This window comes from Pinus tabuliformis, chromosome 2_1 (assembly GCF_031772625.1).
Source record: "Pinus tabuliformis cultivar Carrire ecotype Pingquan chromosome 2_1, CPIR1, whole genome shotgun sequence".
Lineage (NCBI taxonomy): Eukaryota > Viridiplantae > Streptophyta > Pinopsida > Pinales > Pinaceae > Pinus > Pinus tabuliformis.
In genome coordinates, this window is record NC_142299.1 from 995,144,670 (window position 1) to 995,171,758 (window position 27,089).

Consider the following 27,089-nt stretch of genomic DNA (forward strand, 5'->3'; position numbering starts at 1 on the left):
ATTTTTTCCTATGATCATGGGGGACATGTTACCTCTAAAATATGTGTTCAAAGATATTGAAAGTCCAGACATTGAGTATGAACCCTAGGGCAACTTGATGACATCATCCATCCCTCGTTTTACCTCTAAAATCGGTGTTCAAAGATATTGAAAGTCCAGACATTAAGTATGAACCCTGGGGCAACTTGATGACATCACCCATTGCCCCCTTGGTGATTGTCCTCCTCATATTAGGCCGTATCTCCTTTGGGACAAGGGGAGAATCCCTAATAAGACTACAGACCCTTCCCTCTGAATGCTGATATCAAAATCAGATCTGCAGAATGATAATATTTTGAGTCTTTTTAGATATAGAATGGGAATCCAAGCAAGAACTGGTGCCTTGTCCTTGGGCTATGGAGTTGAGGTGATGAATAGAACTTGCAAAAAGGTCAAGCAAACATGATAAAACCACCAAACAACAAGAATTTATCAGATAGATCTAATATGTATGTAACAGCCACACAAAATGTCAAGCAGAGACAGAACACATCCATAGAGTTCTTGTAACCACATAAGAGCCTTCTTGATGATGACATCTTGGTGGAGGAGATGTTACTTGGAGATGTACCCATGCACTTTGATGATGTCCCTTGGGGTGAGGAGCACTGTTGGACCTACTTTGTCACTTGCTTGATGTAGATGCCCATTTTGGAGGAGTTGTCATGTTGGAGAGCCTTTCCTCCCACACTTGTGGAGTATTTAGTACATTATTATCACGATTTATCATTTGTAAAGCTATCTTTAGGTCGGCTTGTGACCTATTAACCTTGTTGAATGCTTCAAGCAAAGTCTTGGGGATTTTTTATTGTATGTTAGTGTGTTGGGAGATTAATTTGTCAGATTAAATCCCTTAAGATTAATTGTCAACCCGGGGTTCGTAAGCACGAATTGCCTTGCGCTTTCTCTGTTCAGGCTATGTCAGAGTTTAATCATTTCCTTATTCATGATTTATGAAAGAAATATTCGCAAATATTATCGTCTAATGAGCAAACCCAACAATCAAATTTTACCTAAAATTTTCACAAATCCCAATATTCAAATCTGCACTTATCTGAGTATTCCTAGTAAAAATGAACTTCTATTCACACCAAACCCTAATCAAACTTTGCACGCTGGTACCAGGCTCTATATGAAAAATCACTCAATCACTTTCAACAAGCATTCTATAATGACAATTCTTTGAAAGAAATCAAACAACCCTATGATAATCACCACTGAGCTTATTAAACTATTGATGCCATAATCATTCGTTACCAGAGCAAATAATGATAAATAATCTGTGACAATCCAATTGCTAATTCAATGAATGACCTATCTTGTTAATGCTTCAATCAACCAATTATTTTGTGCTTAAGGGTTTATGTCCAGATCAAGTTTTAAGGTTGAAGTATCAATTGGAGTAATTACTCTGTTTTGCTTTATCCTGCTGTTTTGTATTCAATGGATCACTTACAGAATTCTAATAAAATGATGCTTGTCTCACTTGATGTTCAGCTATCAATACTAAGGCTATACCTAATTCTATACTACAATCAAATAAATCCCTACCTTTTGCTGTTGTAAGTCATAACAATGATTTATTCACGGAATAAACACCCGAATAAATGAACTGAGAAAGAATTCATTCAAAGGAGACCGCCTTTTTCACAAAAGTGTGGATGATCGTTTCGATTTACCACTAGTGTTAGAAATTAAATGAACAGAGAAGAGGAATGGTAACTATGGAATGGATCGTTTGAAAGCGTCCCTGTAATGTTTACACCAGTTTACAATGCATCAATCCGCAGTAGAACAAGGCAATTAATCATTTGTGCAACCCAAACATTATTGTATTTAAACTATCAATTTGATGATTTGATTGAGTTTATTAAGTCTTTCAAATGATCTAACTAGTTTTGTCCTAACTTCAAATGCCTCTGTAATATTATAATTGGGATTAACTTACATCGATTCCCTTAAATGAAACAGAGGTTAATTTTAGGGGAAGGGGACAACGCCTGTCTGATTCAGTCGAAATCATTCCCCATCTATAACTACTTGAAAGATTTAAGGACTCCAACATTCACTATGGGTGACAATTCCAAATATATTAATGACTATGCAACAGTTCCAAGCGAAGGCAACAAACGATGGGATGGCTCTGGTTTGAAGGATGCGATATCACACTGAAATTCAATTGCAACTCAGAAAATGACAAAGACTTCTGCAAGCATAACCAATAATCAATCAACCAAATAATAATTCACGCAGCAGAACTGTAAATGAAAAAGGAATTAAGAAAATCTAAGGTTGCAGTGTCACTGCTGATTCAAAACAAACAATCCCAGATGGGTGGGCCTGGCCACATCTGGGGTTGGATAACTTACAGTAACTTAAACGATTTGATGCACAGTTAAACCCATAATTTTCATTCCATCAACGCATTTGAAAACAGCTTCAGAACAAGAGCATCATGATTATATTCAAACTGGTTCGATCACACATTAAAAATGCTTCATAAGTTCAGTGCTACAGTGCTACGATCTAGCTTCCTTTCTTGCTGCTCTGCTTTTATACATGCTGGAGATTAATTACATTCTAAATCAAATTGGACGACAAACAAATTTGACTTCTCTAGATGGCCTTCGAATGGCTAATGGTTGCTGTTGATGTTGATCAATTCATGAATGGAGGAAAAGATCTTATCAAACCATAACTGTGGCATCAAAATAGGCAAATCCAAATTTGACTGTCAATTACAAATCTGGACATTTTATATAAATTGGTCTTAGAGAACTCCGCATATCTTCCAAACCGTATGGAATTTTAGAAAACGGTTTGAGGGTCAGTAAATTGGCTATACTGGGATCAAAACCCATGTTCCAGATTTTCTTCATTCACCTTCATATGCACGAAAATCGAGGTGGAAGTTGGCAGTTTGAAAATTATTGCAAATTTGGGCAAATTTGAGAATTTCCTTCTAGAGACCCACAGGAGTGACCTAGGGGCAATCCAGGTTATGAAAAGGTATTACAACATCATTTTTGACAATAACCTCTCTCGGTTTCTCCGGAAGCATGCCGAAAGTGTCAAAAGTCCCAAATTGGTCATTTCCATACTCTACTAGCTTGTGCAAAAACTTGGCGTTGGAACCCTGTGAAAGTGAGCCTGGTGAAACCGTCATTAGTAAATAATGGCATAATCATCTTTAATTATATAAAAATCTAAGAAAACTAATGATAGTCAACCACAAAACATAAAATGTGATTTGGCGGCAAGTTGATGGAATTAGGGTAGGGAATGGGTTAAAAACCTAGGGTTTTTAGGGTATGAATGGCGATATTGTATGACGAAAACATGGGAATTTTCGGGGCCCATCATCCCGCCATGCCTGAGGTTTTGCATGTCCTCATGCGAACAAATACTTTGCTAGGAGGAGGAAAATAATGAATAGGATGATAGGTGACAATGGAAATGGTAGATGGTAATAGAGATGTGTTTGCATGTGATATTTTTACAAGGCTTTATGGACGGTCCCTTATGAAAGGCAGCAATGACTTCATCCTCTATAGGTTTCAACTGACAATATGTGTGAATGTAGGAGGGGAAGGCATTATAGTTGCTGCTTTTGTTTACATGAACCAATATGATTGTGACCTAACTTAGGGTAGCATGCAAATGGAGGGTATATGGAATATGTAGTGGTTTAATCATCAAAAGTTCCCTTAAATTTCTAATCAATTAATGTTAAAATTGGCAACTAGGGTCAAACTCCATGTGGATCACCTTATTTATGGCTTCTGATATTTTTCCTAGATTTCTCTCATCGAGAGGTGTAGGATTGATCTAAAGATCATCCGATTCCGATATATATTTATGGAGATATGAATTTATTTTGATTATGGACAAATTGTCAAGGTCGGCCAACAAACTTATGTAGGCTCAAAAACCCAACAATCACGTCTATTGACACTCAACGTTTGCATATAAATACAAGGAGACTCCTCATTTGGACAATTTCATTCACTCATCTTCTCTCTCTCTCTCTCCTACGCATAAAAGGAGCCTCTCTCTCTCTCACACATGTGGCTGAAAGGAAGATGTCTTAGGGCAAGGAAGATGCAGAAAGAAGGACGCTAGGACAACAGGTCATCTCTTTGACCAGTGTTGACCAAGCACTGACCATCCAGAAGTGCGGATTGGGTATGGTTGCCTCTCCTAGGCAGGCTGCAATTTTTGGCACAAAAAATCGAGGTGATCTAACCTTTGGTTTGACCGGTGTTGACTGCCCTAGTTTAGGGCTGCAATTTGACTTCAGAAATCTGCAAATTGACTGAACTTTTGGGGTTGTTTAAGGGCTATTGCTTTAGGCTGTTCGAGGACAAGTTGACTGGAAATTGACCAAGTATTTTAGAGGTCAATTTCAACTAGTTTGACCAAGTTTGACTTTGCTGATCTAGGGTTTTCTGCTGCTAATAAAAAATTACAGAATTCAGAGTTTGTACTATTTCTCTCTGTTGAACTATTGAATATAAAAGAAGATTTGATCAAAGGGTTTCCCCGCATTGGGTTTTGTCCCTAGCTAGCCGCCACATCATGTGTCTCTTGTCTTGGCTTGTTTTCTGTTGATCATTTAATGTTCTATTTGCACTTTACTTAATGTATATGTGATTGCTAATCTATGGATAATAAGAAGAAAAATAAGTAAATTGCTCTTCTAAGTATAGAACATACCATAATTTAACATGGTATCAGAGTTGAGGTGAAGACAAAGCCCAAGCAAGAGCAAGAGCAAGAGAAATCACCGAAGAGAAGGTTGGCAAGGCTATCTGAAATAAATCATGGGGTCCTCAACACACTTCCCTGCTGAAGACAAACTCCATGAGAAGTCTGACTATCACGGATGGAAGATGTCTCTCGATCTAACATTAGAAGAACAAGAAGTGTTGGACCATGTGAGAGGCGGAATTGTTGAGCCTCCATCAAATGCATCCGCTGCTGCTAGGAACAAATGGACCAAGGGAGAAGTCAAAGCAAGGAACTTCATCCGAGACTCTATTGACAAGTGCTTGGTGGCCTATGTTTCCGAGTTGAACACCTCCAAGGAAATCTACGATATACTGGTGAGTTTATTTAAAGTTAATGATGCAAATCAAGTCTTTTTTCTTAGAAATAAGCTGAAGGAAATTAAGAAGGGCAAAGATGAGAGTATGCAAGCATATTTCTTAAGGATCACCGAGATCAAGAACGATCTCCTATCTATTGGGGAAGTAATTCCTGACAGGGAAATGATACTCACAACTCTTGGAGGACTACCATCTAAATGGTATATATTCAGGACTACTCTTCTCAACAATAACTTAATTCCTGGATTTGAGGAATTAATGGCCAGATGCATTCAAGAAGAAACGAGGATCGAAGAGCAAGAAATGCCCATACTTAAAGGTCATCCCTCTGCCTTTTCTTCTCATACTAGAAGAAGAAACAATTCCAGGGCTAAATTCAAAGGAAAGGTTGGACCAAAAGGTGGAAGAAAAGGATGATGTTACAATTTCAATAAAATTGGTCACTATGCAAGGGAGTGCCCTGATAAAAGGGACTCACACCGGGACGATGATCAAAATCCCTCTCAAGGCAATCAAAGGAATGGCAGGTCAAATGGCAGAGGTAAAAGAAGTGCCGGAAATCAAGGAAGAGGACAACCATTCAAGGAGGCAAGAAATTCCAGGTATGAATCTAACACTGTTAACAATAAGCAAGATGAATATTATCTACCAACAGCTCTATCTACTGCTGCTCCCCCAGACTCACTGGGAAATTGGCTTATTGATGGTGGTGCCTCAAGGCACTTCACTGGTTACAAAGAAGCTCTCTATACCCTGATAGAGAAGGAAACCAACCTGGAAATTGTTCTTGGAGATAATTCAAAATATCCCGTGAAAGGCGTAGGAAATGTCACTCTTCAATTGAATCAGGGTAATACCATCTACTTACAAGATGTATTATATGTACCTGATCTCAGAAAGAACCTGGTGTCCATTTCGGCAATGGAAGACAAAGGCTACAAGGTGGCCTTCAATGATGGCAAGGTATGTGTATGGAAAAAGAACTTTAAATATGCTTTTACTCTTGGGTTTCGAATTGATTCATTATATCAGGTCGGAGGAAGTCCGTTGGGTGTCATGTCTTGTGACACATCTCTTCAGTTTGAACTATGGCATCGGAGGTTTGCTCACCTTCATTATAAAGGTGTACTCGATGCAAGGAAAATGGTGACTGGGATGCCCGAGTTCAGATTAGAGCAAGAAGGTGTATGTCTAGGATGTGCCGAAGGAAAGCTCAAAAGGGGACCATTCCCCTCAAGCCAAAGCAAGACCTCTGATATATTGCAGTTGGTTCACTTAGACATATCCGGTATGATGCTTGTGAACTCCTTGGGAAGATATTTATATTACCTCACTTTTACAGATGATTATTCTCGCAAGACTTGGATATACTTCTTGAAAAAGAAGGATGAAGTGTTCTCCTGGTTTCAACACTTCAAAGCCTTGATCGAGAATCTAACTGAAAAGAAGATCAAGACCTTAAGGACTGATAATGGGACTGAATATGAATCCAATGAGTTTCATGACTTTTGCAAAGAAGCTGGCATTAAGAGGGAGACTACTACACCATATACTCCTGAGTAGGATGGTGTGGCAGAAAGGAAGAATCGTACAATTGTGGAAGTTGTCCATGCTATGCTCCATGATCAAAGACTTCCAAAGTTTCTATGGGCCGAAGCTGCAAATACTGCCGTATATGTACAAAAACGATGCCTCATCAAGCATTGGGTTCCAAGACTCTTGAAGAAATGTTCACCAGTAAGAAACCTGACATATCTCATTTTAGAATTTTTGGAAGCCCTGTATATTTTCATGTGCCGAAAGAGAAAAGGAATAAATTGGGTGCATCTGGAAAGAAAGGAATCTTCGTGAGCTATAGTGAAAATACTAAGGGCTATAGAATCTATGTAGCTGGTCAAAGGGAAGTCGAGATTAGTCATGATATCACCTTTGACGAAGATATGGCTCTTAGCAAAGTAGACAATCTTCCTACTTTAAGGGGATCTAAAGAAGCTGACACTGGGGAACCGAAGGAAGAGGAAGATGAGACAATGCCCAATGTGGAAGAACCTATGGATCCTATTGATCCTCCTCCGCAAGAGCCTTCCTCTTCTAAGAAGAAGCCTTCATGGCTTAGGGGGACACTTGATGATGCTGAAGGACACATTGCACCTAGAGGAACCTTCCGTGAAAGTAAGAAGCCGAACAGGTATCAGGGATACTTGCCATCATGAGCATGATCATCCAAAATGAGCCTTCGTCATTCACAGATGCTGTCAAGCATCAAGTATGGAAGGATGCTATGATCGAGGAATATGAGTCCATTATGAAAAACGATGTTTGGGATGTGGTACCCATACCCCAGGACAAAACAATTGTCACTTCAAAATGGCTTTACAAGATAAAGCATGCAGTTGATGGAAGTGTAGGAAAGTACAAGGTTCGTTTTGTCGCTCATGGCTTCTCCTAGAATGAAAGTATAGACTATGACGAGATATTTGCACTTGTTGCCCGATATACCACCATCTGCTCGATCATAGCCCTTGCTACTTTGCAAGGATGGAACCTACATCAGATGGATGTCAAGACTGCGTTCTTACATGGTTCGATCAAAGAGGAGGTCTATGTGGAGCAACCCGAAGGATTTGAAATTTATGATCAAGAATCTCATGTGTGCAGGTTGAAGAACGCCCTCTATGGGCTAAAGCAAGCACCCCAAGCATGATATGAGAGGATCGATAGCTACTTGATGAAGCTGGGATTCACTAGGAGTGAAGCCAACCCTAACCTTTACTTTAAGGTTATAGATGACAAGTCTCTCATACTGGTGCTATATGTTGACAACCTCTTTCTAACAGGTGCAGACCCTCTCATTCATGAATGTAAGAGGGAGTTGGCTTCTGAGTTCGAGATGAAGGACCTAGGACTTATGCACTATTTCCTAGGACTGGAAGTCTGGCAGAAACCAAGGGAGATTTTCCTATCTCAAGGAAAATATGTGAAGATATTGGAGAGATTTGGCATGGTGGACTGCAAGCTCGTAACTACCCCGATGGAGCTTGACTTCAAGAAGTTAAGCGGTAGTGCTGCCAGACCTGTTTTACGAAATGCTACCGAGTATCGTCAACTCGTCGGAGCATTAATGTTCTTGGTGAACTCCTGTCTGGATATATGCTTTGTAGTCAACACATTGAGTCAACATATGGTTAAGCCTCACCACTCACATTGGATTGGTGCCAATAATCTGTTGAGATATCTTCGTGGCACGATCACTCATGGGTTGAGATAGACTGCCGGAAATGTGAGACTAGTTGGGTATACAAATGCTGATTGGGCAGGCAGTGTGGTGGACCGAAAGAGCACTTCCAGGTGTTGTTTCTCTTTGCGATCTGCCTCAATATCCTGGATGAGTAGGAAGCAGAAGTCGGTGGCTTTAAGCACTACCGAGGCAGAGTACATAGCTGCTAGCATGGCCTCCTGTGTGGCAGTCTGGTTGCGAAAGCTCTTCAGTGAGCTGTTTGGTTTTACATTGGATACCACCGTGATCCTGTGTGACAACTAGAGCGGGATCCGTTTATCAGAGAAACTCGTATTTCATGATTGCTCCAAGCCTATTGATATCAAATACCACTATATTCGAGATATGGTGCAGCGAGGAGAAATAAGGCTCCAACATATCGGTATAGATGAACATGTCGCTGACATTTTGACAAAGCCCCTAGGAAAGGTCAAACTCCTGACTTTCCGAGAATGACTTGGTGTCGTTTAGAGACCCTCTTATGAGGGTCGAGTATGATTTATTGAGCTCTGGGAGCTCCAGGGGGGCGCGGGGTACTTCTTGGAGCGACATGTGATCACAGGGCGACTTACCATCCCCTGGTGGTGCACTATGTACAGGGTAAAGGTTCAACCTTCCCCTGTGACACCCCGTGGCGACTGTGGAACAGGATGATTAGTTCTCCTGTGGGCTAGGATGATTCGTTCTCCGTGGCGACTGTGGAACATGATGATTAGTTATCCTGTAGGCCAGAATGATTAGTTCTCTGTGGCATCCACTGGACAGGATGATTAGTTCTCCTGTCGAGGCATCCTACCCATGCAGTCTAGGACTCATGGGAAGTACCTCTCATCTGATCAATGAGCAGGGAAATGAGGATAAGGACCATAGTAGTACTATCGATGGACGCATCACTGTATCTACTATACACCCTATGCTAGGATGACCTCCATTGGTCTAGGATCAATGATATTGATCTGGGATCAGTGAGAGTGTTTCACACTCTGAGACTGACTTTGGGTCAGTGGAGGATGGTATGATACATCCTCGATCATTTCTTATTCTTCATAGTTCGAGCAGAACAGAACAGAGCAGAGCAGAGTAGGGTCAAGCTGTACAGGACAGTGCATTTGATGGATGGATAGCAGCGACGGTTTGACGGATTGCAGATGAAGTTCTCCCTAGTTGAGAGGGAGTGTTAAAATTGGCAACTAGGGCCAAACTCCATGTGGATCACCTTATTTATGGCTTCTGATATTTTTCCTATATTTATCTCATCGAGAGGTGTAGGATTGATCTAAAGATCATTCGATTCCGATATATATTTATGGAGATATGAATTTATTTTGATTATGGACAAATTGTCAAGGCCGGCCAGCAAACTTATGTAGGTTCAGAAATCCAACAGTCACGTCTATTCACACTCAACGTTTGCATATAAATACAAGGAGACTCCTCCTCATTTGGACAATTTCATTCACTCATCTTCTCTCTCTCTCTCCTATGCATAAAAGGAGCCTCTCTCTCTCACACGTGTGGCTGAAAGGAAGACGTCCTAGGGCAAGGAAGACGCAAAAAGAAGGACGCTAAGACAGCAGGTCATCTCTTTGACTAGCGTTGACCAAGCGCTGACCATCCAGAAGTGCGGATTGGGTGTGGTTGCCTCTCCTAGGCAGGCCGCAATTTTTGGCACGAAAATCGAGGTGATCTGACCTCTGGTTTGATCAGTGTTGAATGCCCTAGTTTAGGGCTGCAAGTTGACTTCAGAAATCTGCAAATTGACTGAACTTTTGGGGTTGTTCAATGGCTGTTTCTTTAGGCTGTTCGAGGACAAGTTGACTGGAAATTGACCAAGTATTTTAGAGGTCAATTTCAACTAGTTTGACCAAGTTTGACTTCGCTGATCTAGGGTTTGCTGCTGCTAATATAAAATTACAGAATTCAGATTTTGTACTACTTCTCTTTGCTGAAATATTGAAGATAAAAGAAGATTTGATCAAAGGGTTTCCCCTCATTGGAGTTTGTCCCTAGCTAGCCGCCACATCTTGTGTCTCTTGTCTTGGCTTGTTTTTTGTTGATCATTTAATGTTCTATCTGCACTTTACTTAATGTATATGTGATTGCTAATCTATGGATAATAAGAAGAAAAATAAGTAAACTGCTCTAAGCATAGAACATACCATAATTTAACAATTAAAGAATCTTAAGCCTTCTCTACCTCAAGTTTATCCCTGTTGTTGGTGTGCCTGGTGCCGCAAGATGAAGTGAAGAATGGAAAGGTTGTAGCTATTGTGTCTGTTGATAGAACCTACTGCAAAAGGAAAAAGGTCTTGATATCCTCATTATCCCAAACATTTTGATGCACGTGTCATCCCCATTATCCCGCAAATGTTGATGTATGTGTGTCACAGCTTCCTGAGACAACACAAGTACCATCATCAATAATCCTCTTTATTGAAACAAAGGAAATAGTTAAAATAAAGAACAATTACTTGATCATGCTCCAAGCCCAACAATTGTGAAACCATAAGTAAGCGTAGGGTGAAAAATGTTAAGTTGTACATGAAAATTATTTCTCTCCTAACATCCTACTCCCTCCCCCCATGCCTATCATCTTGCATGTCCTTATGCAAGCAAAACCTCTGGCAGAGATCAAAGACTGAAGGGCTAGGGTTTCTATTTTATAGTATGTTTCATTGACTTAAACCATAGGGCTAATTAAGTGAGAGCATGTCAGTAAGTTTCATGTGATGTCAACTTCCTTTGCATTAATAAGATAATAAAAAGCAGTGACTAGGAATTGAGTGATGTCCAAACTAACCTTTTTCATTGTAAAAAAAAAACTAAAGCTAAGGCTATCAAAAGAATGCTAACAATGTTGTCACTGCAAAGATAATGTCATCCTAAAATGTTTAACCATAAGAATTTCCACACAACATCTCAAGAGAAGTCCAAAGCAGAAGGTCTTTACAATTAACAGCCTCATTATGACAAGTAAAAGCGACTTTATCTAAAAACCAAGGGTTTACAATGGATCGAAGATAGGGGAAAAATGACAAAGTGATACCTTTCCAGAATGAATGTCTTAACATTAACCAAGTTTATAATTGAAGATTCTCTTATTCAAGAAGAGTGAATCACCTATACTAAGGGTCCCACATCCATAAAAACAAAATAATTTTTGAAAGATAGAACTCTAGAGCACATTACTGAAAAAATCTTAAAGCCATTCTCAGACCTCGTGGTAGGTCGGCTCATTACGAGACCTCCTATCCTCTCCTAAATCTTTTTGTAGACTTTGATTATGGTTAACCTTAGAGGTTACTTAATAAGTGGGGAGACAGATCTACTCCTTAAGAGCGCAGGATGGCGTGAAAAGTTTTTAATTACTAATCCTTACTGGTTGATACTGCTACCCTAAAGACTCAAGAAAAAGAAGACATCTTAGATAATGACTAAAAGACTCGTTGAGTTAGTCATGCTAGGGTTCTTATGAGAGCTCATTATGGTTTTATAGGAGTGGTCCACCATAGGAGGATTTTCATTAAACCTTCGACAAGAAACTTGAAGAGATTTCTAGGATGACAGTCTGCTAAGTTTATAAATGGAAAGTATAACAATAACAATCCCCTAACTAAGCTAATGAATACTCTCAGCCAATAATCAAAGTCACTTTATAAACTATGAGGCATTAATAGTGAATTGCTTCTGACAAGTCTTACCCGAAGAGTGCATAATAATAGAAATTGAATGGTTATGCCCTAGGAATTGTAGTTTCATGTGTACTGCTGTAACAATTTTATTCATTTTCCTATACTATCCTATTCTAAGTTAGAGAGAGAGGAAGATATCCTTTAAGTGTAGGTGTACTTCTAATGCGGCCATGTGCGGAGCAGGTGCAAATAGATATTCATGCTCAGATTTAACATATAAACTTGGAAGTGTACATGAGCATGAAAAACCAACCAATGTACTTGATATGACAACAAGAGTTTTAAAAGAGAAGAATACTCCCTCGCTTGAGTCATTGTTCGGAACCAATGTTCGATATGATCATGGTATTCTTGGTCCATCTTCTGATTTGGCCCATGCTGCTCATCCTCTTCTTCCATGTCATGTTGATTGTTCTCCATAGGGTGAGTAGTCTCTTGATTACATTCTAGATCTGTTGATAGACATGTAGACATGTCAAGAACTCCTCGATCTCAGGTTCCATTGGATGTTCTCCATTGATTATAGTGCATGATTCATTCATCTCCTTAGATGACTGGTCAGGGAAATCAAAAGAGACTTCCAAATCCTCTTGTGGTGGTGGAGAAATGGACAAGTTCTTGAATATTGTCAAGAAGTTCTCTTCCTGAGAGGTAGAGGTCCAGATCCCAGCAGCTGCTAGGGCTTGTGAGAGGTCCTTCATATTTATCATCTTCAAGTCCATCTGGTTGATTGATAGTCCCTATCTCCACACACATATTAGTAACGGGGTTCTTACAGCACCCCAAAATGATATAACGTTAAAGATCTGAAGATGAATTTAAAAGCTATATTGACTGATCCAAAAGTTGTAGGAAATTTAGAATTTAAAATAAATCTACCTTTGTTGTCCCTAGGTCTACTTGTACTCTTATGCATAAAGATGAAGAAAATAGAAATTCAAGAACAAACAGTGATTGGTCAGACTTTGGAGCAACCCCACAAAAGTGGATGTGTGGCTCTTCACTCACGTCTTACCGTACTCTCTCCACCCTCTGATAATTCTGCAGGTTCTTGAAACTCAAATGACAATGATTACCTGAATAAGAAATGGCAATTTCCTTGGCAACGGTGCCAAAATGTTGAGAGATTAATTTGTCAGATTAAATCCCTTAAGATTAATTGTCAACCGGGGTTCGTAAGCACGAATTGCCTTGCGCTTTCTCTGTTCAGGGTATGTCAGAGTTTAATCGTTTCCTTATTAATCATTTATGAAAGAAATACTCGCAAATCTTATCATCTAATGAGCAAACCCAACAATCAAATTTTACCTAAAATCTTTACAAATCCCAATATTCAAATTTGCACTTATCTGAGTATTCCTAGTAAAAATGAACTTCTATTCACACCAAACCCTAATCAAACTTTGCATGCTGGTACTAGGTTCTATATGAAAAATCACTCAATCACTTTCAACAAGCATTCTATAATGACAATTCTTTGAAAGAAATCAAACAACCCTATGATAATCACCACTCAGCGTATTAAACTATTGATGCCATAATCATTCGTTACCAGAGCAAATAATGATAAATAATCTATGACAATCCAATTGCTAATTCAATGAGTGACCTATCCTGTTAATGCTTCAATCAACCAATTATTCTGCGCTTAAGGGCTTATGTCCAGATCAAGTTTTAAGGTTCAAGTATCAATTGGAGTAATTACTTTGTTTTGCTTTATCCTGCTGTTTTGTATTCAATGGATCACTTACAGAATTCTAATAAAATGATACTTGTCTCACTTGATGTTCAACTATCAATACTAAGACTATACCTAATTCTATACTACAATCAAATAAATCCCTACCTCTTGCTACTGTACGTCATAACAATGATTTATTCATGGAATAAACACCCAAATATATGAACTGAGAAAGCATTCATTCAAAGGAGACTGCCTTTTTCACAAAAGTGAGGATGATCATTTCGATTTACGACTGGTGTTAGAAATTAAATGAATAGAGAAGAGGAATGGTAACTATGGAATGGATTGTTTGAAAGTGTCCCTGTAATGTTTAGACCAGTTTACAATGCATCAATCCACAGTAGAACAAGGCAATTAATCATTTGTGCAACCCAAACATTATTGTATTTAAACTATCAGTTCGATGATTTGATTGAGTTTATTAAGTCTTTCGAATGATCTAACTAGTTTCGTCCAAACTTCAAATGCCTCTGTAATATTATAATTGGGATTAACCTAAATCGATTCCCTTCAGTGAAATAGAGGTTAATTTTAGGGGAAGGAGACAACGCCTGTCTGATTCAATTGAAAACATTCCCCATCTATAACTACTCGAAAGATTTAAGGACTCCAACATTCACTATGGGTGACAATTCCAAATATATTAATGACTATGCAACGCGTTCCAAGTGAAGGCAACAAACGACAGGATGGCTCTAGTTCGAAGGAAGTGGTATCACACTGAACTTCAATTGCAACTCAGAAAATGACAAAGAGTTCTGCAAGCATAACCAATAATCAATCAACCAAATAATAATTCACGCAACAGAACTGTAAATGAAAAAGGAATTAAGAAAATCTAAGGTTGCAGTGTCACTGCTGATTCAAAACAAACAATCCCAAATGGGTGGGCCCGACCACACCTAGGGTTGGATAACTTACAGTAACATAAATGATTTGATGCACAGTTAAAACCATAAACTTCATTCCATCAACGCATTCGAAAACAACTTCAGAACAAGAGCATCACGATTATATTCAAACTAGTTCGATCATACATTAAAAATGCTTCATAAGTTCAGTGCTACAGTGCTATGGTCTAGCTTCCTTTCTTGCTGCTCTGCTTTTATACATGCTGGAGATTAATTACATTCTAAATCAAATGGCATAACAAACAAATATGACTTCTCTAGATGGCCTTAGAATAGCTAATGGTTGCTGTTGATGTTGATCAATTCATGAATGGAGGAAAAGATCTTATCAAACCGTAACTGTGGCATCAAAATAGGCAAATCCGAATTTGATTGTTAATTACAAATCTGGACATTTTATATAAATTGGTCTCAGATAACTCCGCATATCTTCCAAACCGTATGGAATTTTAGAAAACTATTTGAGGGTCCGTAAATTGGCTATACTGGGATCAAAACCCATGTTTCAGATTTTCTTCATTCGCCTTCATCTGCACGAAAATCGAGGCAGAAGTTGGTAGTTTGAAAATTTGTAGATTTGGGCAAATTTGAGAATTTCCTTCTAGAGACCCACAGGAGTGACCTGGGTGCAATCCAGGTTATGAAAAGGTATTACAACATCATTTTTGACAATAACCTCTCTCAGTTTCTTCGGAAGCATGCCGAAAGTGTCAAAAGTCCCAAATTGGTCATTTCCGTACTCTACTGGCTTGTGCAAAAACATGGCATTGGAACCCTGTGAAAGTGAGCTTGGTGAAACTGTCATTAGTAAATAATGGCATAATCATCTTTAATCATATAAAAACCTAAGAAAACTAATGATAGTCAACCACAAAACATAAAATGTGATTTAGCGGCAAGTTGATGGAATTAGGGTACGGAATGGGTTAAAAACCCAGGGTTTTTAGGGTATGAATGGCGATATTGTATGACGAAAACATGGACATTTTCGAGGCCCATCATAGTGAAAAATGACTTGGTTGCTCTCATATAAATAGAGGGAAGTCATTTTCATTTGATCATCACAACACACACTCATCTCTCCTCTTGATTGAATGCACACTAGCTTTTTTCTCTCTCTCTTGGATGCAATTGGTAAATATTGGTGCAAAATGACTTGGGGAGGATATTTTTACATGGAGAGACTCACTTTTGGATTGATGAAGTGATTCTTAATCAAATTGTGTAAGTTTAATGCTATCTGCATCCATTTTGCATGCTATTTTCTGAAATTAGGGTTTGTCTTGTGCCATATTAAAAAGTGTAGTATTTTTCACGAACTCAAGAATCCATCAAAGGAACTTGTTTTCATTCATCCTTTGACTTTAAATCTCTCATGAAAGACGAGCCCAAGCAAGAGTGACAGAGTAATCACTGAACACAGTGGGACAAGGTCAAAGGCTCAATGGATTCCTCATCCCTCTTCTCGGCTAAAGTCAAGCTCCGTACAAAGGCTATAATGGATGGAAGATGTCTCTGAATGTGACATTGGAAGAGCAAGAAGTACTGGATTATGTGAAGGGTAAAATCCCTGAGCCTCCATCAAATGCACCAGCTGCTACAAAGAACAAGTACACTAAGGGTGGAAAGAAAGGCAGATGCCTTGCTTGCAATGAGTTTGGCCATTATGTGAAGGAGTGTTCGAATAGAAGGGACACATCCCTTGATGATGATAACAATCATTCCAGGGGCATCTTCAATGATCAAAGGAATGACAGGTACAATGGCATAAAGGAAAAAAGAATGCAGGTCATCAAGGAAATGGCCAACTCTTCAAGGAAAGCAAGGAACTCCAGGTATGAAGAATCAAATGTTGTTTCTGATAAGCAAAAGGAGTATTATCTTATACTGGCCCTATCCACTACCTCTCCTCCGGACTCTTTGGGAAATTGGTTTATTGATAGTGGTGCCTCAAAGCACTTCATCGGATACAAGGAAGCACTCTCTAATTTGATAGAGAAGGAGACAATCGTGAAGATTATTCTTGGAGACGATGCCACCTATCCCGGAAAGGGTGTAGGGAATGTTACCCTTCAATTGAATCAGGGTAACAGTTCTTTATGTACCTGATCTCAAGAAGAACCTCGTGTCTATGGAAGACAAAGGTTACAAGGTGGCATTCATCGATGGAAAGGTACGTGTTTGAAAAAGAATTTTCCAGATGCTTTTACTCTTGGTTTCAAGGTTGGGAAGTTGTATCAAGTTGCAGGAAGTCCATTGGGGACCATGTCGTGTGACTCATCTCTTTTATGGCATTGGAGGTCTACCCATCTTCATTATGGGGCCCTACCTGATGTAAGACAAATGGTGACAGGGATGTCTGAATTCAAAGAAGAGCATGAAGGTACATGTCCGAGATGTACCGAAGGAAAATTTACAAGGGGACCATTCCCCTCATGTAATAGCAAGACCACAGATGTGGAACAACCCGAGGGGTTTGAGATTCATGATCGGGAATCTCATGTATGCAGGTGGAAGAAATCTCTCTATGATTTAAAGCAAGCACCCTGGGCTTGGTATGAGAGGATTAACAAGCTATCTGATGAAGCTGAGATTCACTAGGAGTGAAGCCGATCCAAACCATTGCCTTAAGGTTGTGGATGATAGACCTCTCATTCTGGTACCTTATGAGGATGACCTCTTTCTGACAGGTGCAGACCCTCTCATTTGCAAAAGTAAGAGGGAGTTGGATTCTGGATTTGGAATGGTGAACTGCAAGCCCGTGAGTACCCCGTTGGAGCTTAACTTCAAGAAGTTATGTGGTAGGGTTGCCGGACCTGACTTGGGAAATGCCTCCGAGCTTCGTCAACTCATAATAACATTGATGTTCTTGGTGAACTCTCGTCTAGATATATGTTTGGTAGTTAGCATGTTGAGCCATCATATGGCTGAGCCTCATTGGATTGGTGCTAAGAATCTTCTGAGATATCTTCGGGGCACAATCTCTCATGGATTGAGATACACTGCTGGAGCTGTGAGGCTGCATTCGATGCTGATCGGACAAGCAGTGTGGAGGATCGCAAGAGCACTTATGGGTGCTGGTTTTGCTTCGATATCCTGGATGAGCAGGAAGCAGAAGTCGGTTGTTTTGAGCACCGATGAGGCCAGATACATAGCTGTGAGTATGGCCTCCTGTGAAGCTGTCTGGTTGTGGAAGCTCTTCTATGAGTTGTTTGGACACGTGTTGGATACCACGTGATCGATTATTGAGGAATCCCGTGTTCTATGATCGCTCCAAGCATATAGAAATCGGTACCACTTTATCTGGGATATGGTACAACGGGGAGCAAGAAGGCTCCATCACTCTGGGACGGATGTGTAGGTCGCCGATATTCAAATGAAGCCTCTGGGAAAGATCTAATTCTTGGCTTTTCGAGAACGACTAGGAGTCGTGGAGAGAATCTCTCCTAAAGGTCTAGTATAATATGGACATTGAGCTTTGGGAGCTCCAGGGGGGTTGGGGGTACTTCTTGGAGCGATGAGCAATGATAGGGTGAGTGGTTTAGCCTTCCCTTAGTGGTCTGCTATGTAGGTAGGATGAGTGGTTCATCCTTCTCCTGCTGAGACACAATCATAGGATGAGTGGTTCAGCGTTTCCCTACTAATTTGATGTGTACAGGGTGAGTGGTTCAGCCTTCCCCTAGGATACCCCTATCGACATGTAGGCAGGATGAGTGGTTCATCCTTCTCCTGCTGAGACATCCTACCCATGTAGTCTGGGACTCATGGAAAGTACCTCTCATCTGGCCAATGAGTAGGGAAATGAGGATAGGGACCATAGTAGTACCAATGGACGCATCGTGTTATCGATGTGAAGACAACATTCTTGAATGGGGTGATTGTAGAAGAGGTGTATATAGAACAACCCGAAGGCTTTGAACCTCATGAAAAGAGAACTCATGTATGCAGGTTAAAGAAAGCCCTGTATGGGCTCAAGCAGGTAGCCAAAGCATGGTATGGTCGGATTGATAGTTACTTGTAGCAATTGGGATTCGTCAAGAGTGATGTTGATCCCAATCTCTACTATCTAATGGTGGAGAATGAGCCACTTATTCTGGTATTATATGTGGATGACTTGTTTCTAACAGAGTCATCTAGGCTTATAAAGGACTGCAAGAAGAATCTTGAAGCAAAATTTGACATGAAGGATATGGAGTTGATGCATTATTTTCTAGGGTTGGAAGTTTGGCAGAAGAATGGGGAAATCTTCCTTGGGCAAGGAAGATATGCTATAGATATTCTGAAGAGATTCAGAATGCAGGATTGTCAGCCCATGGCTATGCCCATGATCACTATCTGGAAGAAAATAGATGCATCAGGAGACAAGGCGGTGGACCCCACCTTGTACAGACAACTCATTAGGTCGCTTATGTATCTGGTCAACACTAGGCCAGACATTTTCTTTGCTGTCAACACCCTTAGTCAGTTCATCTTGGAACCTAATAGAGTGCATTGGGTAGCAGCTAGGCACATTCTTAGATATGTGCGTGGAACAGTCAGATATGGGTTGAAATACACCCGAGAAGATGACGTCAGATTGAATGGATTCATAGATGCAGATTGGGCAGGTAGTTCAGTAGATCGGAAAAGTACCTCTGGGTATTGCTTCAGTGTTGGATTAGGAATGATCTCTTGGTGCAGCAGGAAGCAGAAGTTGGTAGCTCTAAGCTCAGCAAAAGTAGAATATATGGCGGCCAACACAGCTACGTGCGAAGCTATATGGCTTAGAAAACTGCTTGTGAGTTTGTTCAAGAAAAGGATGGAGGCGACCAGTATTTTCTGCGATAATCAGAGTTGTATTAAACTCTTTGAGAATCCAGTATTTCATGATCGGTCAAAACACATTGATATCAGATGTCACTTTATCAGAGACTGTGTTCAACGTGGGGCAGTACAGTTGCAATATGTCTCCACAGGAAATCAGGTAGTAGACGTACTCACAAAAGCTCTAGGAATAGATAAGTTCATCTAGTTCACGGAGAATATGGGTATGGTAGAGAATCTGTTTTAGTAGTAGAAATAGGTGGTTTATCAGTTGCAGTGGCAAGAAGTTGTGGTACAGATGTAGGGTTGGCAATGGCAGGGTCAGTAGTAGTACAGATGCAACATTTGCGCAATAGTTGGTGGGCAGTGATGTTAGACATCACCAACACAGAGGGAGATGTTATAGAACAAGGTGATGCTTCAGCAGGCTGCAAGGTGCATTGCTAGAGCACATTCCTCGTTAAGTGGGAGTGTTGATTTCTGGTAGCATCGAATGTGCTCTAAGTCTCAAAATTTGTAGGGAGGCTTGGACACATGCATTCCACAATATCCAGAAATTGTTTTGGGAAATTCCACTTGGAGACAATTTTATTAAAATAATTAATTATTTTAATGGGTCCCTAAGTGTAAACTTAGGAAATTAAAATAATTAAAGGATATTAATCTAACTCTGGGTGAAACTTCTAGAAGAAGACGAAGATCGAGTCCAAATGATCTGAGCCATTGATTAGAAACTAATCTAGGTTGTTGTTTCTCAACTGGAGGATTATAAGAAGGACTTTGATGGCCATTTGGAAGACATACCAGGCAGATACTCAGTTACCCGAGTAAGATCGATTTTCTCACTGGTCGAAGTTCAGCAAGAGGAAATCTATTCAGAGGGAGAGTTGCAAGTGAGGAGCAGAGAGAGGCTAGCAACATTAGTCAGAAGTGCAAGAGCAGAAGACGTAGAGCAGAGAAGGGACAATGCAGAAGCTGTAACACAGAGGGACAGTGCAGAGGCTGACGCCGGGACTACGCAATCCCCACACAGGAGCTGACATAGTGAGATGCAGAGGTGGATCTGAATCTTGCCGAGAAGTGTGAGAGAGTTATTAGTAAATTTCTCACAGAGATTCCTCTTCTATTCTGCTGGTTCTATCTTGTACATGAGATTTTTGCTGAAGATTAATAAAGAAACCCTCATCTGCTGCACTTGTTTTCCCACATTGGGTTTTTCCAGGGACAATTGTCCAAAAATAACTGTCATTGTGATTATACTTGTGCTAGTATTTTTCCTTGCATTTACTTTCTGTAGTATTTTAATTGTGAAGGCTGCAGTAGAATTTATTTCGATATTTTCCGTAGAAACACTGTGAATAACTTATTTCTAAATTAATAAGTAGAAGAAATAATATCAGTCACTGCAGTGGGATTTCTATTTAGAAATTTTCACATGAGTTCCCTTCCTTGGGTCGAATTCTCTCTCTTGTGGTCCCCACGTTCCACTAGAGCCTCAATATTCTCTTTTCCTCCTAAGTCCCGGTGCCGGAATTGCGTCCTATCCCCAAACTCATCTCTAATGCTGAAAATCAAAATCGGGGATATTACATGTTTCTAGAAGCACCACTATCCACCATCCAAATATCAATATTTCTAATGGAATTTGAAGGAGTGGAAGGACTTTCTCCTCAGCTCCATCTGACTCTAGAATAACTTCCTTCTGAATATTTGTAGCACCATCCAACCTGTCTTCCATTCTGAGACTTGGCACCATTTGGTAAGAGATCTAAAATCCAATCAAGCTGTTGAACACTTGTCTCTTAGGTTGACTTCAATGGCTGCTCTTTCAACAAGGAGGCTCTGATACCATGTTGAATTTTCTACAAGATGCACAGTAGAAACCAATTTTCTGATTTGATAATTACTACCTAATGATCTTCAAACAATTTATCTCATGCCACTGATATTGTTGAGTAATTATACACAAAAAATCTCAACAGTAATGCAGTGGAAACATTAAAGATTAGAGAAAGACAACCATGCAAAATAGAGACAATATTTTTACCCTAGGAAACCCAACCTTGGGAGAAAACCCAACAACTTTTCTTTTGGGAGAAATTATTCTTCAGCGAGGTTTACAAATCTATTTTGTCTAGAAATTTGAGCCAATATCTGAGTCAAAAAATACTAGTCAAATCATGACCACCTTCAGCATCCAACAGTCCTTGACCTGTCTTCTTAAAAGTCTACATTAGGCCGTGCGGTCCCCTCTCTTGCTTCTACCTTCTCTCTTGCTGCCCTCTAAGTTGGCCTCCTTATTCTTGGTTGCGGCTCCTTGCTGCCCTCAGAAAGATGAAGAAAAATCACTTGCTTGGTGATGAAAATGAAATGTCACATCATGTATTTATACTCGTTGAATGGGCTAAAAAAAGCCAAGGGACACACCCTTTCACTTGGCTAGGCTGACTTGCACTCCAAATTTAAAATATATATATTTTTTTTATTTTAATTTCTTAGGCCGACTTGGAGACCTCTTTGGCATGTGGGATATACCTCCCGATTCTACAAAAAATCAACAAATAACTTGTTTTGTATGACAGCCTATAAAACCTACGTAAAAATTGCAGGTGCCAGGGACAACAACCTATTTTGTTCAATCAGCCAACCCATTGTGTGATAAACACCTCTAGGGAGTTACTCCAAAATTTATATTGAGGAATGACTAGAGGGTAATTATAGAGGCTTTGGGGTCTCCTCTTTACTAAATTTAAACTGAAAATGCAATTTTCAGCTAGCTGTCAATTGATTTTCAGATTTTTGGATTATGTTTATTAACCCAAAATTCTTGAAAAAAATATTTATTGATTTAAAGTTTAAACAGTTGGAAAATGAAGAAAAATCAACCCGAACATAAAAAATGTGACTATATATTAATTCATAACTGAAAATATCAAGTTTTAGTGTAATAGACTCACCTGTAGGCCTGTAGAACTTGTTTATAACTTTATGGTTGTTGAAAGCGCAGGTCCAGCAAACAGAAGGATCTCTTAACCTGCATATCTGCAACCACAATGTTACTGTTTCAGGTGTAAATTGAATTAAATAGGAACTTGTATCAAAGTGAGGGTTAGATCTAACAATTTAGCTAATTTTCCCCAATAAATAGCTTCTTGTAAATTGATATGAAAATAAAATCAGCAAGCAAATCCTACCCTCATTGTGGAAAATAAAAAGGAGAATTTGAGAATATTTGGATCTTTTTGTTGTTTAAGATTTACTTATGCCTTGGAGTCTCACCTTTTGCTGGAGTGTGAAGTAGATGTCCCTCTTAGTCATTATGTCTGATTCTTGTTTAGGGAGTGGGCTTGGTTCTTTTGGAAATCACCTCACTATAGCTTAATTCACCTTACAACTGTCAATCTTCCTTAGGAGCAACCCTCTCTTTGTGGTGTCTCCAATCTTTGTCCTCTGTGAGCGGAAAAATACAAAATCCTTGGAATAGTAAAGCTCCTTTCTGAAATAGTCTAAAATTTTTGGATCGATTCACTTGCAAAAACAAAACAAACAAGTGGGAAACCTTCCTTGCTTGCTTCCACGTAGCGTATTAGCTCCTCAATTGCAGAGAACATTAGTCTCAAGATAAATTTAGTTATTAGCAAGATGGAATTAGATAAAAATAATGCTCAATAGTGATAACAAGAAAAAGAACATTAAGAAAACCCACTGCACAATTATACAAAGTGTGCAAGATTTTGCAAATAGATGAGCTCTTTTTATTAGATAGCACTTGTCTCAAGTGAACAACAACGATTACAATGAAGGAGAGCCTAGCCTTTTATAGAAAAATCTCTAATGGCTATGTGACTATCCTTATTAAAAATATTGCTAGTATTCCACGATCCAACGCTTAATAATATTTAATTTCATGAAATATTACAAAATAAATATAGTAAATCCTCAAGGGGGGTTGACTTGGTCCAAGAAGAGAGGCCATGACTTCCCTTTGAAAATGGTCTTTAATGGTCAAAAATAAAAATAACACCGAAATCCTCCTAACGACCAGCTTCCTTGGTCCACATGCAACTCAATTTGTTGACATAGAGGGGTGCAAATTGATTTGGTGAGGTCGACTTGGTAGGTTGGAGGTTATTTGTTTCTAATGGTTAGATTTTTGGTCCATTATCTCACTTTTTTGGTCCAAGGAGGTTATAACGACTAACAGACCCCCTTCCAACGTTTAGCTTTGACCCAATGACTAGTTTTGACTTAATTTTACTTTGACTTCCTGTAAAGTTATTTGTCCTGCGTCCCAAAGGATAGATCTCCAACACCCTTTTCCTCCTGGCGAATCTAGAACATGGGTTTTGTTGCTCCAGTCTTGATCTGTAATGGGGTTGTCTTTGTTTTGCTTCAACCCCTATGGTGTTGCCACATCACCACTTGACTGCCATGCCATCCTACCCCTGCCCCTGATCTCCAATACCTTGCTTGATATCATAATTCTCACACCTAGGTTTTCTTCATCTTGTTGTATTGATCACTTTCGACGTATTGCATGCAAGAAACTACCCAATGCTTTGCCTGAAAATTCACTTGGAGTATTCCTTGTATCACTAACCAAGTTTGACCAAGCCATAACCTTTCATTAGATGCTTTGATAAGAAAATTTCCATATGACTTGGCATCCTCTAGTCATGCCCTACAATCTAAGCCTGGGTTGACTTTTTGACCACTTGGACCATTTTGCATTGGGAAAACATAAACTACGTTGGGAAACGTGAAATTTGTCACAAGAGACTGTTATTTTGTGAGAGAGTAATACTACACCAAGGCCAAGGTCACCTACAGACTCTATAGACATTAACCATGTGGAATGACAAGTGCACCTTGACGCACGCTGGATTGGCCATACACCAGTGATCACCCATACAAAATGCAGGTTCTCATAAAACTATGAGTCCTAATGAGAAGTCTCCCAAGGTCCCCCAATCCGATTAGGGACGGGATTGGCTAGGTGAAGCTTTCCAGGGACAAGGCATGTTCCGACCAAAAACAATAGATATAGACTCAAAATAACAAGATATAGGTCTAAGAGACCTAATGTAGGGTCTCACATGGATTTTACATGGCTTTGAATTATGACCTTAGGATTACAATGGTGGTGAATGATGCGCTGAGAAAAGTCTATGTACCCCCATTGACATAGGGGTAACAATTGGCTCCAATTGCATTGCAAATTGTCTATTTGGGAGGATGTGAGAACCTCAGAATCTTCCACCTGTCGCCTTAAAACTCATCATTAAGAGATCAATACCCTATGAGAGAATTGGATCGAATTCTTATCCCTCCCTAACATAGCAATAAAGTCAAATGAAATAACAACTATTCTAGGAAATGAAATAACATCTAACTAATGAGATAAAGACAATGTGAGATGTAACTAATTATGACAGTGAATAGAAACAGATCAATGAGCATGAAATCACATGAGCAAACAAAATAAAACTATGTTACACTGAGAAATGTGCCCTTGATAGTGCTAAATTATACGTTTGTAAAACAGTTTTAGAGCTTGCACATTTATAGGTAAAGGCAACCTCTCACCATCTAGATGGCCAATGTAGAATGAATTTTCTCTTGCATTTTTCAACAATTACATCGGGACCTAACTACAAACTGTCAAACTTTCCATGATTTATGGGTTTCTCAACCTTTTTTGTTTTGTAGCAATAGGTAATTTCTGGGTTTTTGGAATTTTCAAATGAATAGGTAATGTATTATTCATCCCATACATAAGTTCAAGTGGACTTTTACTAGTAAAATATTTCTTAGTTATGTGGTATGCCCATACATCATATTTGATTTGGCTATACCATCTTCCTTTATTATCCCCTACAATATTTTTAATGATGTTCATTAAATTCTTATTACTTGATTCGACAAGGCCATTTCCTTGAGGATAATAATTAGATGAGTGAGACAAAACAATACAATAATCTAAACACAATGATGACATCTTAGAGAACTAAAATCTTTGGCATTGTCAGTAGTGATTTTGTGTGGGACACTGAAACGGGTTATGATTTGTCTTCTAGGAAATCAATGACAACATCTTTGGTGGCTCTCTTGGTAGGTATGACCTCTACCCACCTAGTGAAATAATCAATGGCAGTTAGGATCCATTTGTGGCGATTACTTGAGTTTTCCATGAATTTGCTAATGAAAACAAGATCCCCATTGTTGAAATGGGGCCTCTACCACAACTGGTTGTAAATGGAAAGTAGCCAATTTATGTTTTCTAGTAAGGAATTGACATAGTTGACACTCTCTATGTAGTATCCCTAAGGAAATTTTTCAATGATAAACAAAGCATGCATAGAAAAAATACCCACAAAAATTCCACACAAATTAGACACCATGAAATAAGCCAAAAACCGCATTGGTCCAAGCCATTTTATTATAAATGTATGGGGTACAATAGAAGTTTGGAAAGTGTGCACTTGGGCTTGCCTAAGGAATGCTAGCAAAGCCCAAGTGATGAAATCGACTACCTCAACTGCTGAATGGTTGTCCCCTCTATAGCTCTGCGACGATCCCCTAGAAAATTGAACTGTTGGCTGTAAATAATGGCTGATTTGACCCTTCTTCTGCTGCTCAAGAAATTCCGGGAAATTAGCCTTGGTCTCTCCACCAATAACCCACCAAAACCCAGAAAAGGTTTGGCCAAATGCGGACCCCCAAATTTCGGCCCAATTTTTCCTCACTCCTCCAGCTGTTGGGTATTTCGACCCACCTGTAGATATCCCTATTGAAGGCCCCCAAAATGGCTGTAATTCTCATAAATTCCTCTCTGGGATTTCCCCACAAGCTACAATCCTCAATCCTTCTTCCTCCAAGCTCCCACGTGTGGCATTGAGTACCACTGTGCAGGGCCCAAGGCCACACAGTCATTGGTACGAGCTGTGTTTGTTCTGCAATCTCCCATGAATTGGATCCCTGAAAGCACTCCCAAACTTCAGCAATTGGTGGCCCTATGTTGTCCCAAAAAGCCCAACAAATTCCCAACTCCACAACCAACACCTCCAAAGGCAGCGTACTCCCCTTCTGTGTCCCACCTGCTCTCCAGCTCCACAAATTCACTTGGAAAACTCCTTGGTCAGATCTGAAATGATGCAAGTCAACTCCTTGGGCTAGTACTCGAAGACCACTGAAGGTAGGGTGAGATTCTCGCTTGAAAATCTCATGTGCTCAACAACACATGTAGACTTGGCTCTCAGCGCAAACTTGCTAGTCAAGGGTGAATGTTCAAATGATCAAAGATGCCCCAAAATGAGTGCTCCATCCTATTTTGTCATTGTGTCTCCAATTTCCCCATGTGGGGCCCATCCTTCTATTTTCCCACTCTCTTTCCCTCCAGGAGTGCGTACTACCAAGTGGGGAGCGTATTCCTTCCTTGGGGTGGCTCTAACCATCCACTAACCATTCAATTTACTCTTTTCTCCTATGTTGGGCCCTTACCATATCTCAAAACTT

The 27,089-nt window shown here is 39.7% G+C and overlaps 1 protein-coding gene across 3 annotated transcripts in view; it reads left to right on the forward strand.

The window, feature by feature from the left end:
- Positions 1–27,089, forward strand: part of LOC149203974 (endo-1,3;1,4-beta-D-glucanase-like) — a 235,109-nt gene that overhangs the window by 141,523 nt on the left and 66,497 nt on the right. The gene's annotated exons all lie outside the window — the stretch shown is intronic.